Source organism: Epinephelus lanceolatus, chromosome 23, assembly GCF_041903045.1.
Source record: "Epinephelus lanceolatus isolate andai-2023 chromosome 23, ASM4190304v1, whole genome shotgun sequence".
Classification (NCBI taxonomy): Eukaryota; Metazoa; Chordata; class Actinopteri; order Perciformes; family Serranidae; genus Epinephelus; species Epinephelus lanceolatus.
In genome coordinates, this window is record NC_135756.1 from 17,765,925 (window position 1) to 17,782,376 (window position 16,452).

Sequence of the window (16,452 nt, forward strand, 5' to 3'; positions counted from 1 at the left end):
CTTTTTGTTGTTTGTGGCAGTAAACATTTGTATAAAGATGATAGAAGATGTGATCATTTAAAATCTGCAGAAACTCAACGTAAGAGCTGTATTTTTTTTTTATTGACAGGGTGTGTTTGAATGCTCTGTACATACTTCAATGAAAAAAAATCCTGCATGCACTTATCACCTCTGCAGTGATGTATTTAAAGGAACAGTGTGTAAGATTAAGGAGATTTTAGTGGCATCTAGTGGTGAGGACTGCAGATTGCAGCCCGTTGAAACATCTCCCAGTTAGAATTCCTCCAGCATTCCTTGTTCAGGAGGTTTTTACTGGGAGAAAATTATCCATAGAGGTCTCTTCCTCTCCAAAACAAACAGACACTGTGATTTAAACTGGTAAAAATACTGAAGAAAGCAGTTTCACGTTGAAAGGTCAGTTTTTACGACACTTTCATCACAGAGGTGCTGCCAACTATGGTGGCCAATGCAAAAACATGAATGCCCCCATGTAGAGCCAACGTATGGTTTGTCCGTTCTGGGCTATTGGACTCCACAGACAGGGAACTGCTCACTATGTAGATATAATCATCTCATACTAAGTTGACAAAAACACAGTGATTCCTATATTCAGGTGATTATACACCCAAGAAAACATACTTATTATGTTCCATTTCTGCTTATATAGAGAGAGAGGGAGTGACATGAAGGAAATGGCCACAGGCTGGAATCGAACCCGGGCCCCTGCGGCAACAGCATTATACATGGGGCACCTGCTCTATCCACTAAGCCAGCAACGCCCCTATACATATATTCTGATGTACCCTAAGTATGAGTTAACACGACCAAGACGTTGTGACTTTATATATGTATTTATGAGCATGCATGGACTGTATTGGTTGAAATGGGTGGGTGTTTTAATGTAGGAGCTTTTGTGTGTGTTTTCTCCTGTTTGGCAGAGAGACATCCACAGCTCAGTAGACCTGATGAGGCTTTATGGTGACCTTTGACCTCGGCTAGATCTAGAAACAGTCAGTCTGTTCCTCACATTTTGCCCTAATGCACGAAGAACTTGAAATTCTGTTCACTGTCATCATAAAATCCTTAGTTTAATTGAGCAGTATTGTTGATATCTGTCTCAGTCGAGCCAAAAACATTCATAAAAAGGTGATTTCACAATAATAAAAAACGATAAATTATTATATATTTTTTCCAGTATTTTCTTGTGTGTAAACAACAAATATGGCTGAGAAAAGCGAGTTTCTCTGTCTGCCAGCACATTTGAGAGCAGCCTCTGACAGAAAGTCGAGGTTGTCTCTGGCGGTGACGTCTCCGGTTCGCTTCGCACTGTTCATGGATTTAAAGTCTGAAACCCACCTGAGCTGTAGAGCAGACTGACAGCCCTGCGAGAGGGGAGGAAGTGTCTGTGTGTGTGTGTGTGTGTGTGTGTGTGGAAGGTAGATAGTAACGTAAGATGTGTAGATAGAGGTGGTGAAAAGTGTTGCTGTCAACAAGTTAGCCATTAGAGAGAGATAATCTCTCTTCCTCCTCCCTCGCTGTCTACCAAGTCTACTTCTGGTCTTTCTCTTCCCTCCCTCTCGCTGGTTCGCTCATGACATCAGTTTTTCTCTTTCTTTCTGTCCTTTGTTCACTTTTGTCAGAATCTTATTTTTGCATTGTTGGATGAAAAACCTGCTGCTAGATAGTTTGACTCATGCTGAAAGATTAATGGTTGTAGGCTTATATTGCGTTTTTAAAACCTTTTAGATAAACTCACAAGTGCCTTTGGCTCATAAGTTGGTATTTGAGAAGTTCTTTTAAGTGGAGAAAGATTTCTAATGAAGACGTAACTTTCTTTGCAAATAAACCAAAATGAAAACCAAATTCATGCACCAGAAAATCAAAAACAGTGTGTCTAGGGCTGTCAAGTCTGTTTTCTGAACATTTCCTCATTGTTTTTCTTTGCCCCCGCCCGTCTGTCTGTCTGTCTGTCTGTCTGTCTGTCTGTCTGTCTGCCCTCTAACTGGTGAGAAAGACCTTTTTTCCTAAACTAAACACTGAAGTGCTGCTTGAGTGTCTCGTCCCTCGGGACTCGGTAATTAGGGAAGGGGAGTAAGTGTGTGTGTGTTGTGTGTCTCCACGCTCGATATATGAGAAGATGGGACGTCTGCAAGCATCAATGGATCCTCAAGGTCGTTCAAGAGTGTATTGTAATGTCTGTGTGTGTGTCTGTGTGTGTGAAAGTGACCGTTAAGTAGATTTTTAAGGGTTTTCACAAACTTGTAAGGAGAATATCTGCATGAAAACAGGTTAAGATGGATTATAAAGTGTCTGAATGTGTGTGTCTGTATGTGTGTGTTTAAGTGTCGGGGGGGTCTTTAACACGGGGTGTGTTACATAAGTGTGTAACATGTGTGTACTTTAGTCCACTGGGAGCACTAATGACTGACTTGGACTCACGCAGACGGTGGTCCATGTGAAGAGGATGGCCTCTCCAGTTGAAGAGGCAGTATTTTAAACGCTGGTCTCTGATTGGTTGACTTGAATCTTGGGAATTCTTCCCAGGACGGTGTATGACAGTGGTCGGCTTAACCCCTCCTGCCCTTGTGTGTGTGTGCCTTTTGTTTGAGTGTGTTTTGTCAGTTTGGTCTTTAGGATGATGTTGAGCTGCTGAAGTGAAAAAATCTTTCTATAGAAATTTGTTGTTTGGCAGTTTTTAAGCAAAAACTCCAAACATTCACTGGCTTCAGCTTCTCTGAGTGTTTGCTTCTTTCTCTGATTTAAAACACTGTAACTTAAATCTCTTTGGGCTTTTTGGACTGTTGGTCAGATATATAATATGGCATTTGAAAATACCACCCTCATCTTTAGAAATGTTTTATGGGTATTTTTCTAACATTTTATAGACCAAAAAAATAATTTAAAAATCATATTAATCGGTAATAAAAAGCTTTATTTGCAGCTTTAGTTGTCACACCCCACCAGGCTTGTACGACATGACTCACTGGTCCTAGTTTGTTCTTACAATCCATCTTAGGTTGATCGTAATCAGGAGCAGAACCAGACGTTGTAAACATGTGGGGTTCAGCCCAAACCGAGGGGGTCTGGGAGATTTATAGCAGCTATACGCACTATTTTTCAAGCCATTTTAAGTAATAAAATGCCTAAAAATCTGTACATCATTCAGGAAAAACATGATAGTTACCAAGAAAAAAAATCACCCTGTGGAGCCTACGTCCTATTTTGCATCTAATCATTTTCCAACTGTCTTCATCATCCTGAAACCACAACACAGCAAATGTTGATGATCAATAATTTTCACTTACTGCCACCTAAAAAGGAGGCATTATTTATTTTTTTAATACCATGCTGGAGTAGAGTTCAGAGAATGAATGTTCAGCTGACAAATCTGCTACAATTGAATTAGGGCTGCATGATTATGACTGAAATGATAATCATGATTATTTTGATCAATATTGAGAACAGGATTATCCATTGTTTTTAGGGATTAGATATTTTTATTGCTCTTGCAGCTTACAGGCAGCTGTGGCTCAGAGGTAGAGTCGGTTGTCTACCAATCAGAAGCTCAGCGGTTCAATCCCTGACTCCTCCAGTCTGCATGCCGAAGTATCTCTGGACGAGATACTGAACACCAAATTGCTCCAGATGGCTGTTACATCAGTGTTTGAGTAGCAGGTGGTAGCCTCAGCCACCAGTGTCTGAATGAATTAATGAATGTGACTCAGTGTGAAAAGCACTTTGAGTGGTCAGATGAGTAGAAATCTTACAACAGTGCAGGTCCACCATTTAAATACACAGAGCACTGTCCTTACTTCCATGTTGTGCTACATTCCTGCTAATCTACACATCATTTTTGCACCACATAAAGACATAAAATGTTGGGCCGTTTTGCCGGCCAGCTGCGAGCGTTTATACACACAGAGCTGGATTGGCGAGTTGATCCGAGGTGCCCAATTTTCCGCCTCGTAGGGTAGTCATACTGGCGGAACCCTTTTAGTTTAAACAGACCGAGGCGGCCTTCTGCAACAGGAGGGGCTGTTGAAGACTTGTGGGAGGAGCTGTTGATGACGCCGCACATGCGAGCCACTGGCGGTGGATAAACAGGAAACAGCTGTTAGCAGGAATTAGCGAGCAGCTAGTAGCAAGAGGGAAACGCAAACCTGACACTGTAAAGATGAGCAACTGTATCAACTGTATTTACTGTGTATGAACACTGGGTGGCGCTGTATTGGTATTTGGAGCATTTGTGTATAAAGGTGTTTCACCTCAGAAGGGCAAAAGGATTTCGACCACTGTGGCATGGGAGAGTGTGCAACGTGCTGAAAGCTGTGTTCGGTTTAAAGATATTGAGATTTAATCAACATGTGTTTGGTGGTATGAATACATACGATGATTGTTCCGCAACTGGAACCTGTGATTATTGTCTGAACTGAACTCATCACAACCAAGGAAGCTGTGGCATCAGCCAGGTCAGGCTGGGTGAAACATCTGATGTAGTTGCAGGTCATAGGCTTAGCTCCTACACAGTGGCTGATGATGGATGATTTTTGTTTCGCCCATCTGCAGTGGCAACATTTGGGAAAGTTTTTCACAGGCTCTGCTGCAGGGTGCACACGTAGTGGACAGCTCTTCGAAAGTGGAGGCTGGCTGTTGATTGAGGAAGCACTTGATTTTGATAAGCAGTGGAGTTTTCTATGAGCAGAGCACACGTTTTAAACATCAGTATCACAGTCGATCATGTTCATTTAACTGTGGGAAGCCAAAATTGTGATGGTGATTCATATTCAATTGATTGTGCTGCACCAATAAACCGAGGATTATTGGTTTATTGGTGCAGCAATAAACCAATAATCCTCGGTTTATTGGTGCAGCAATAATAAACCGAGGATTCCCAACAATGCCAAGGAAATGTGGACTTTAATGCTCTGAATTCAATGTTGGGCCAACAGAAGAGCATGTACTCAACTATATCGGATTTCTTTCAGGAATAGTATTCAGAGCTTTTGAGAAATCATGTAGGGCTGGAGCACCAGAAGCCCCCTGCCCTGCTCCGCCCCTGGTTACAAAGGTGTAAGTTATGCATTCTGGCCTGTTGGGGAGTTAAGAGTTCATAATGTGTTTTGTAAAAAAATATTATCAAAGATGATTGATGTACTAAATGTGGAGAAACAACCTTATACCACCCCGACGACGGCACGGTAGCCAAACATGTTGTAATGTAGTGGAGACAACTTGCTGTTGCTAAAGGTGCATTTTGTTCATCTTAACATCAAATTTAAAAACATAAAAAGATAAATACTGTAGTTTCCTCATTCTTACTGTTCACTAAAATGTACAAACACGCTGTAATTGAAGTCTGTGACTCGACTCCGAGGCAGCAGCCTGCACTTAAGCTGCTCCATTCGTGTGTGTGTTGACAATGCAGCGTGGCCATGCAGTAGTCATTATGGTCGAGCGTTGTGTGTGTGCGTTTCTGTACAGTATGTGTACAGTCAAAATGTGACCCCGTGGTATTCGTTACGGTGTCTGCGCTCTCTGCATTCTCGACGCCTGCATGTGTGTGTATGTGCATGTTTTAGGTCTTTCTGCGCTGGCGGTTCAGGGCTATGTGGTGATGTCATCGGGGCGGCAGGGTGGGGTGACATGGGGTTAGAGTTTGGCAGAGGTCCTGACTCCAGCAGCCCTCAAAATGTGTCTGACCAGGAAGAATGTGACTGTCCCTGCATGTGTGTGTATGGTTGGTGGTGGCGGTCAACAGCTGTATGCTTGCAGTGTCCTACACTAATAGTAAAAGTGGTTTATTGGATACTTTATAGAGCCTGAAACGGTTTTATAAATCCGGCCGGCCGGTACAAGGGGAGAGACACAGACCAAACAGCCACAAGACACAGAGCATCAGACCAGCGGAGCCCAAAGTACTGAGCACTGGTGTGTTAAAGGCTCACCACTGAGCTTAATTTACATAAAAGCCTGTATTCTAACCCCATAATGACAATAAGAATGTGCCTTTACCAACAATAAAGGAATTACAACATGTAGAGTTTCACAATCTTAACTTTTAGGAGCATTTTATACAACTGTAGTTATTTACGTTCTATTGTTAAAAGCACAGAAAGAGCTTAAATTAACAATATATAATTAAAATGGTAAGAGACAGTGGTATTATTGTTGGTGCTGCTGTCGCAAAGACAACCAAGTCTCTTTCTGTTTTCCTCAGAGCCTAGCAACTAACAACAACACATGCTGCATTTTGTTTTCCACAGTTACTTCGGTTGTTCCACCATCCACCGTTTCCACTACAGGGAATAGTGACTGTAAAGAACGAACATTAAGACTCTGTGGTAAGTGGGGATAGCTGCCGATAGCTACAAGGTAAAACAAAAATTTAGCATAGCGTCAGTTCAGGCAGGACACGATGTCAAGCTCAGCTCACATCCCAGCTACATCAGCTGATCTCAAACAATCAACTGATGGAGCAGCTGATTGATGGAAGGGAGTCAGCTGATAGATCACATGATTCCTTTCTATGCAACCAATTGGTGAATCTCATTCAGGGTGCCCTGTTTAAACTGTTCGGGCCTGCCTTCTGTTGCTGCTTTCTCTGCAAGCTGCTTTGCAACCTGCCTCCACCCCAGCTCCTCCTTTTCATGCTGTGTCTGACTTATCAATGTCATTTCTGTTTGTCATTGATGCTGCTCTGTTCTGTTCCCGGGGGGTCTTTGCTGCTGCTCTTTCTGCCTTAGGCTTTCCATGTAGGCGCATGGAAGGGCAGGGAGGTGTGCTCTCTCTGCCTCAGGCTTTCCTTGTTTGCGTGTGGAAGGGCAGAGACCTGTTACATTATGTTTCACGCATATCATCTTAATGCTTCTAAAGTGGCGTAGTATATGAGCTGACTTTGTCATCAGGAGATGGATGGGATAGGATGGCATGACACCCAGGAAAATGCCTGCCAAGCTTCAGACCACTGCAAAACACTAATCGAGACAAACAAACAGGAAATTGGGTTGTTTTTCAGCAAGTCATTGCTACGTTTGCAGCTTTGACTGTGGCAACAAATTCAGGCATTTTAAGCCAAACATGATCTTTTCCTAACCATATCCACATGTTTTTGTGCCTAAATCTAACCACGTGTTAATAGCAGCCTTGTTAAAATGTAAAGTTTCCGTGTATCCGCTACATAATAACATATGAATGTAACATATCTGTGGTTTGCAGAAACGTACAATACCAACATTTATTCTGGCGATTGGGTTGTTTACCCAGCCCCGACTCTAGATCAAGCCCCAGGGTTGAGAAACTTGGCAATCCATGATCTGCCATCTAAATCTAGTCTAACTTGAGTTCCTGAAGCACAATGTTTTTCCAAGGTTTGCACCAGCATCACACAAAGAGAGCAACATGTCAGAAAGGTAGTAATATTGGAGGGAAACTATGACGTTGTAACATAAAGTGGCGAGCATGCATTCAGTCATTTGGCTCTGCCCCTGTTGTATGAGGGGATATGAATGGAACAGCCCACATAAACACCAAGATCATTACAGAAGCAGCCTTTCTCTTTCCTTTCCTCTCCGCTCTACATTCTCCTCCTCCTCTCAGTAGCCCCGATCCAGTGCTGATAAAACTATCAACAGCACACCTGCACCGGGTTGGAAGCTGTCGAACTCTCTCACACACACACACACACACACACACACACTGTAGGCATATATGAACACAAACCCAAACAGATGGGGACAAGAATCTTATTTAGCATGTTCTCACAATAAGTCTTTTCACTCTCCTGCTTTTAACTCTGTCTCTCTGTCCAACTTTGTTTCAGTCTCTTTTTCTTCTTTACTCTTTCCATCTGTCTTCATCTGTTTCTGTACCTCAAGGTTTTCCCTTTGTTATTTTCAGTTTGAAGAAATTGCAGTTAGAGGGGAGTATTACTCAATATTTTGTGATTATATCACTACATGGCAGAGCTAGTGCTTTTTTATTTCCCTCCAATGTTCCTGTTTTTACTTCTGTAGGCCACAGGTAACAGGCTCAGTGTTTTGAGAGAGGTTTGGTTGTATAAGTCCATAAGCAGGGTTAGGATACTGATAGGACTGTGTATTATCTATAGCAGAATTTAGAGATTTTCCCCCTCTCAAAAACTCCTGCACCTAACGTGGGGCTTGAACCCACGACCCTGAGATTAAGAGTCTCATGCTCTACCAACTGAGCTAGCCGGGCTATATCTGCCAGAAAATGGATCAAATTTCTGGGCTGCATGAACTCTCACGGGCTGAGTCCTCTCACATGGGTGTCAGGTTGTATTTATGGGTTGACATTCCTCACAACCCACCAAAAATTTGGAGTAGATTTTTACGCCTCAACAGTTAAGAATCCTCTTCTACTCGAATACTGTGTGATCTGAGTGTATACATTTCTCAAACTGTATGTCCTGATGCTACAGCCCCCTACAACAACCAAAGATGTCCTGGGTTTATGAAATAGTGGACATCCTCTCTAATGCTGCACCGTACGGCAGCTTTACTCCACTGCCTTGCTCTTCTTTGGTTTTCCATTGGCAAAAATTATGGATAGTACCTTGGATTTTTTTTGTTATTAATTCAGTTGAAGTTTCAAGCAAGCTGAGCACATTTTAGGAGGTGCAGATCTCGGATTGGCAAGATAGAACCATCACCCTTGTTTTTGCAGTGTATAGTGCAAAAAAAAAACTGGAGGCAATGGGTTAGCCACAACGTTTCAATGATGTCTGACATGATGACACATGATGACACATAATGACACGATGACACTATTCCTCTTAGGAGTTTTAAGGCAGCTGATTCAGCATGTTAAATCAACACTGGAGTTGCTAGAGCGAGTGAATGAAAACGCTCTGATTGGCAGCTCAGCTCAGTGCACAGGAAGAGAAACTGAAGTGAGAACAGTAAACTAACGACTAAAGTCAAGAGGCAGCAGGATCGAAACAAACTTCTTATATTGGGCAAGACTGTTTTTTTAGCCACTGATCCCTTCAGCAGAAACAGTCATTGTTTGCATTTTCATTTGTATTTGTGATATTGGGTTGTGTTATGATTATGCTAAGTGGCTACCAGTGTCCCTCTTCAGATGCCGAATTCAGACCTCAACTACTTGCTGATACGGAGTTATGTCCTCTCACACTGTTGCTGGTTGCAACATTGTTTTCATGGCAATGTCAGGGTTTCATTGAATCTAGTTTTTTGATGTAAGTTTGATGTGGCTGTGTCAGTGTGCAGAATTCATCCCTCTTGTTAAAAGCACCATCACCCAACATGGGGCTCGAACCCACGACCCTGAGATTAAGAGTATCAAAATGGCCAGAGTTGCATCAAGTCACCCATCTTTCAATTGAATAGGCAGCCAAGTTAGGACTCCTCTGCAAAACAAAAGCTGTTTATGTTGTGCATATGAATGTCTGAAACTGTATGTGGTGATGCTGGGTAAGAGAACAGGACCATACAACAACACATATAATAGATTGTTGGGACAGTTGCTTTCCTATCATAAAGCTTTAGCGCCCAACGTGGGGCTCGAACCCACGACCCTGAGATTAAGAGTCTCATGCTCTACCGACTGAGCTAGCCGGGCTATATTTGAAAGAAAAACTGGTCATATTTCCAGGCTGCAATTACTCTCATGGGCTGAAAACTCAGGAGGCTGGAGAGTTGTATTTCTGCATGTGTCAATGCTGGCTGACAGAACAGTGATAGTGAGACAACGGACAGTGTTCACTGACAATGCAGTTCCTCTTTATCCTGAAACCTTCAGGCTGTGTTGTTGCATTTCCACTACATGGTACGACATGAACAAGCTGTATACTCTGCAGGCAGTGTTACGCCACAGACTCTCACTGATGGTTGATTGATGTATATGGGCCCAAAGAATTCATTTCCTCAGAAGTATCTGCTTATCAGAAGTTAATTTCAGCTGCAGACACTTGGGGAAGAGACCCGATCTGTGGCAGTCTTTACTCTTGTCTACAGCTGATTGATAGCTGGACTCTCTGGCATGTCTTGCATCATGTAACCAACCATAGCAACGGTATGTTTGGGAAGAGGCCCAATCTGTTTAAACTGCTGGCTGAGTTGTGTCATCAAGAAAGCTGCAGGCAATGGGTTGGCCACAAAGTTTTGATGACGGCTGACATGATGACATTCTTCCTCTTTGGAGTTTTAGGGCAGCCAGCATCCGCAATCTTGCCACCACACAATGACTCTTAGAATTCATTTTCTCAAGTGTCCTCTTATTAGAAGCCAAGTTCAGTTGCAGATACTCTCGTTAAATCGCTGAAGGACTTCAGCTATTTGAATTCCATGCTATCCTTTAAAAACACCACCGCCCAACGTGGGGCTCGAACCCACGACCCTGAGATTAAGAGTCTCATGCTCTACCGACTGAGCTAGCCAGGCTGTATTTGTCAAAAAAATGCATCAGATTTTTCGGCTGCATTAACTTTCATGGGCTGAAAACCCTCAAAAAAGTGGATTCTTGTAATCCTTAGTCGGCTCTCCTCACACCACATGCAAAACATTTCTTGGAGATTATAACTCCCTAGCAGTTGGGAGTCCTCTTCTTCTGCGCATCTTGCAACGAGCATGCTGTTTATCGTGCAATCAACGCTATTCAAGGCATGCATGGGACGACACCCAGTCTGTGGCAGTCTTCACCCTTGCCTTTGCTCTGTCATCAAGAAAACTACCAGCACCCTGCAGGAACTACAGGCAATTGTGGGCCAGACACCGGCGTGTTTGGGCCCTTTGAATTATTTGTAAACTGAACAGACTGTACAATTTGTTCATCAGTTAAAAGGAAACTTTTTTATCAGGGGCCAAGTTTAGCTCCAGACACTCTTGAACAGTAGCTGAAGGACTTTAGGAATTTGATTTCAATCCCAGTGTTTGAATCACCCTCTCAAGAACATACTCTTCCACATTCATGGCATGCTTAGGAAGAGCTGCTCTGTTGCAGTCTTTACTTTTGGTTCAGCTCTGTCATCAAGAAAAACTGCTGGACTGGCTGGCATAGCTACAGGCAAAGGTCAGCCGTTGATTTCAGAGACAGTTGATGTGTGAGGGCCCTTTGGCTGCAGTTTGTTGTAGTTACTATTAGCTCTATTTTTCTGCTTTGCCTGGCCTAAAACCCCACCCAACGTGGGGCATGAATCACAAAGATGGACCAGATTACCAGACTGGAGCTGAGGACACTCAGGGGGGTGTAGGTTTATATTTCTGGGTCAACTTTCCGCACACCTCGGGCAACTTTAAGTGACAGTTTACACTGACAGATTATGAGACTGATAATGCAGTTACTTCCTCCTCCTAAAACTTCCTCACCCAACGTGGGGCTCGAACCCACAACCCTGAGAAGTCTCATGCTCTACCAACTGAGCTAGCCGCGCTAGCTGTGTTGTTAAAATGATCATATTTTGGGGCTGCATTAGTTCTCATAGGCTAAGAACAAAAATGGTCAGACTTGCATCAAGTCAGCTTTCTTTCTACGGAATAGACAGCTAAGTTAGGAGTCCTCTTCAAATCAAATGCTGTATGTGTTGTGCATATGAACATCTGAATGTGCCAAACCAGTTGATGCTGGGTAACACAACAACATAGATGTCCAGGGGTCATATGATATAGGTTGTTGGGACAGTTGCTTTCCTATCATAAAGCTTTAGCGCCCAACGTGGGGCTCGAACCCACGACCCTGAGATTAAGAGTCTCATGCTCTACCGACTGAGCTAGCCGGGCGATAGTTGTCAGACATATGGATCATATTTGATATACGGAGCCATAGCTGGCTGTCATATTGTTTCCTCTCTCAAAGTGGCCAAGCTTGCATCAAGTCAACCATTTTTCAGCTGAATAGACAGCCTAGTTAAGAGTCCTCTTCGATCAAATGCTGTATATGTCGTGTATGTTAACCTCTGCAACTGTATGTGTTGATGTTGGGTAACAGAACAGGACCCTACAACAAGACACAGTTGTCCAGGGTTTCCATGACACTAGATGAGAGATCATTGAGACGCTTGTTTTCCTATCACAAAGCTTCAGCGCCCAATGTGGAGCTAGCCAGGCTACATTAGATGTGCAGTCAGGACTATCAGTTGCAAAGTGTCCACCCTCGAATCGACTTCAGATGTATCAGTACTTTGATATCCCCTGTGTTTTGTCTCCATATCTGTGGTTTGGTTTGGACTCTTTTACAGTTTACTACTTCCTGCCACATGACCTTAGATGGCCTGTTTGGGCGTAGACTGTGTGTCCTGGAGCCTCCCGCTGTGTTGACCCATTGTAAATCACTTCACCCTGTCACCGTCGGCCAGTCAAAACACAGCGATGAATGAGGCCGTTCAAATCAGCTGGGTGGTCCTCTGCACAGACACACACACACAAACACACACTGAAATCTGTATACCCACTCACTCACACGTTTGAGCAATGTGAGCACATTGCAGAGGCAACACAGTCTGGCAAAAACAGGTGATAGTGAACAGCGTGTGTGTGTGTGTGTGTGTGTGTGTGTGTGTGTGTGTGTGTGAGGACTGAGAGGCATGAGGGTGAAAAGGAGGGGAGAAGAAAGTAGAAGTCCAGGCACAGAGAAAGAAAGAGTGAAGGTAATAAAAGAGCGATTTTTGGTCAGTCAGAGGAGAGGAAACACTGCCTCTTACTGGTCATTGTGTGCCACTACAACAGATCAAAGACAGCAGATGGAGGGAGCAGAGACTTAAATTCAGTTGAAACAGTTGGGTTTTTACATCACTTCATGTTTGTGGCTGCGTCTTTTACGCCTCACGGTTTTTGATCACTGCTGCTGCCTCTCTGCTTTACAACACTCAGAGTCTTACCTTTGAAACAAACTACATGAAATAAAGAAAGTTGGACAGAGAGGCAGCAACAAAGAGGTTTAAATTATCTTTCACAATCCCTGATGTTTGTGAGTCACACCACATATTATATAATCTGCCTATGATCCACGGATCCTTACAACACTGAGTTTTAAGCAAACACATTAGTGACTAGAAAGGCTTCTGTGTTTCTCTCTGGTTTTGAATTCTTGTGATTTTTCCTCTCATCTTTTGTTTCTCTTCTCCTCTCAACCAAATTTTTTTTTGTCTGATTCCTCTCCCTTCCTTTTTCTTTCCCTCTGCCGTGTGTGTTGGAGGGGCGGATATAACATAATGAGATTCCCAGTGCCCAGGTGCTCTTTCTAGATAATTACTGAGTGTGTTTTTCTGTAGCCAATCTCCAAACTGAGGCAATACCAAATCTGTCAGCACACACACACACACACACACACAATGAGAAAAGGAAGAGAGACCATCAAATTAAATTTATTCCCACTATCTTATTTCTGATTTGGAGCTCCGATCCTCTCCAGCTCCTATTCTTAGATTTTTTTCAATCATTCTGATGTCAATCCTCTTTGTCTCTTTTCTTTCATCTCCACTTTTTTTCTCCAATTTCTCTATCGAACATCTCATATAGGTGTGTGTGCAGGAGATGAATCGACAAAAGTCAGTTGTCTGGGGGAGAAAAGGGAGGCAGAGGCAGACAGCATTGATTCACACACACATTTTTTTGTCCTTCCAAACACATCCATCACTGATTGGCTGAAATGATTTATTAATAAGTGTACTGACTGTAGCTGAGGTCGCCCATACACCCGACTGACAGCGCCAGAGCACTGCATTGCGTTAAAAGAGGATACTGACTCTTTGCCAAATGAGCTTTTTGGATAACGAGGGAGAGCGTTGCAGTTTCACCTCTTTCTGTCCTGTTTCTCTGTGGTTTTACGATGCTGAGCTTCTTTATGCTGTCCACTGTAACATCCACAGACTGCACGGGCCGCACTTTATTAAATGAATTGTGGAGTGAAACCACTGCACAATCCTGAGATGAGGAAGGTGTCGGTCTTTAAAGGCAAGGCAAATTTATTTTTATATTTAAGTTCCTCACAGATTACACAGGTAAAAACACGACAAAGAAATGATGAAAATGATAAAAACATCCCCAAGAACCACTGGTTGATTTACTGGGAGTTATCCTTTATGGAAACAGAAATCAGTCATATCTATTTATTGGCATCCTATTCTGCCCTTGGCAGTGATTAAGGGAATCACTGTAAACTGGTTAAAACCCACTGTACCAAAATTGCAGTCATGAGTAGAGCACTCCATGATACGGAAGAAATAACACATAATTTGAGGCTTTCTCTATTTATCTTATTTTTTCATATCTGTTTTTATTTTTTTATTTTTCCTTTCTCTCTGAATTAATAAACTAAAAGCAGATAAAATCAGGCAAGCAAAAGTACATAGCATAAAAACAATTTAAAAAAAAATAAAAGAGAAAAATAAAAAAAATAAAAAAAGAATATTACCAGGCACTTGCTTTGGTGTAACTTAGTACATGTGCTTCTTGACGTGTATTCTAAAAATCTGTCATTCTGCTCTCAGATTTTTTGATAAAATATTTTACATTTGCAAGAGGAAGAAATGACAGTGTACTTTCCAGTTACACCCCCCCATCCCAAAGTGTACTTTTAAGATCATGGCTGCTGCCCTCTCATTCTGGTGATTGACTGGAAAAGGTACTGTGAGCTGATAAAAAATAATGAATATGGTTATCAAATGCAGATGTACATAGGTACAATCAAACATCATCAGTCTAAAACAGCATGAGGTAAATATCAAATCAAAGATCTATTTAAAAATTGGCCCTTTTTATGTAGCTGTAATTTAAGGCTTTACATTCCGTAATGCAGAAAAATATAAAATTGTTTTTGTTGTTGAAAAAGGTCCTATTTTCGAAAGTGTCACATCAACAAAATTAATCCAAATTCAGACGAAAACAGACAATAAAAGACAATTGTAAGTGGTTTTTAAGGGCAGAGCAATGTCACACGATGCGATACGATATGATACGATACGATATGACAACAACAACCCAACTGCCTGTCGTCGCTGGTTTCGCTCCACCAGAGATCAGACGAAAAGCAGCCATGCTGGCCCTCACTCAGAAGGCACAGATGAGTGAATCCCATCTTCTCCACAAGATCGTCACAGAGACACCACAGTGCATGCGCCTCAAGTCCCGGCGCCCTTTTGCCACACACGCCCAGGAACTGCTCCGCACGACATCAGCTGACACCACCAAGGCTTCCTCGGTCAAGGCAAGTTGGAGGAACCAGTGGCAGACAGCAGAACCATCAAGGATTCACCACTACATCGAAGACCCCACGGATGTTCTTGGCCAGCACCTGCCCCGAAAGCAATGGACAATCCTCAACCGCCTGAGGACAGGTGTGGGATGCTTTGGTGCAGCAATGCAGAGGTGGGGGGTGAGGGTAGCACAAATTTGTTATTAAAACAAGCCCTGAGAAAGATGTCGTCTGGATGGCAGCATATGTTGCTCCAACATCTGCATATAGCTTTCAGTATTCATGGTGCCTTCACAGATAAGCAAGTTTCCCATGATGCCATGGGCACTAACACACTCCGTACCATCACAGATACTGGCTGGACCACCTTGTTTAACTATGTATCTGTAAGCATTACAGTTACGGCTGGAAATGACAACAGAAATAAACGGGTTTGCCCATTTCACATATGTCAGTTGTCTGCTTGGAAGTGGTTGTTGTTGAAGTGTTGCTAGAACATAACATGTCTGTGTGTCATCAGTGCCTCATCCCCGGGTTTGTACCATCTAATACAGATGTGTTCTCCCAGAGCAGTCGGCTTTTGTGGACATATGTGGCTTAATATGAACCTGTCTTCTGTCATATTCGAGGTAAAAGACTGTCACTGATTTTTAAAGTATCACTGACTTGATGAAAGTCTGAGTAAAGTCAAGTAACAGTACTTCCACCTGAGGAGGATTTTCCAGCACTCTTTCCACCCTCGGCTTTAATAACACCCGTGGCGTTTTTGTGTCTCAGCAGCATAGAGCACTTGGCATCTCTCTGCTTTTCATAAAGCTGCTGAATCTCTGTCTCTGGTTGTGTTTGAATCAATGAGGGATGGAGATAGAGCAGCGAAATCTGTTTGAGTCTGGGATTCAGAATGTGAACACTGAATCAACACACGCTCCCCAGTCCGTCGGCAGCTACAATCAGGCTGTGGCTCCGCTGGGCAGCTGCTCAGAAAGCCTCTGCACTCTGCTAATCTTTGGATACAGAAGGGTTAAAAACACTTCTATGGCGCCATATCTCCTGAATTTCATCCTGCATATTTTAACACATGCAGCAGCGTATATTTCACATCGGCGTCTGCCCAGCTGCCACGTCGTCTGTCAAACGAGCACGCTGCTTGAATCGAGATCAGAATTGTGTTCTTCATTACATTCAATGAATGTACAGGGATCTGTCTTGTTGGCATTGGAGCAAGGACGCAGTGTATAGTCGCAGCGCTGGCTCGAGTGTGACAGTGACAGCCAGACCTCT

The 16,452-nt window shown here is 42.9% G+C and overlaps 1 protein-coding gene and 4 non-coding genes across 10 annotated transcripts in view; 1 reads left to right on the plus strand and 4 right to left on the minus strand.

The window, feature by feature from the left end:
• wnt5b (wingless-type MMTV integration site family, member 5b) overlaps window positions 1-16,452 on the plus strand; it is a 141,760-nt gene that overhangs the window by 1,787 nt on the left and 123,521 nt on the right. The gene's annotated exons all lie outside the window — the stretch shown is intronic.
• On the minus strand, window positions 8,145-8,217 carry trnak-cuu (transfer RNA lysine (anticodon CUU)). The gene has a single exon. It is a non-coding gene; the product is annotated as a tRNA-Lys (tRNA).
• trnak-cuu (transfer RNA lysine (anticodon CUU)) lies at window positions 9,531-9,603 on the minus strand. Its single transcript has one exon. It is a non-coding gene; the product is annotated as a tRNA-Lys (tRNA).
• On the minus strand, window positions 10,352-10,424 carry trnak-cuu (transfer RNA lysine (anticodon CUU)). The gene has a single exon. It is a non-coding gene; the product is annotated as a tRNA-Lys (tRNA).
• trnak-cuu (transfer RNA lysine (anticodon CUU)) lies at window positions 11,687-11,759 on the minus strand. The gene has a single exon. It is a non-coding gene; the product is annotated as a tRNA-Lys (tRNA).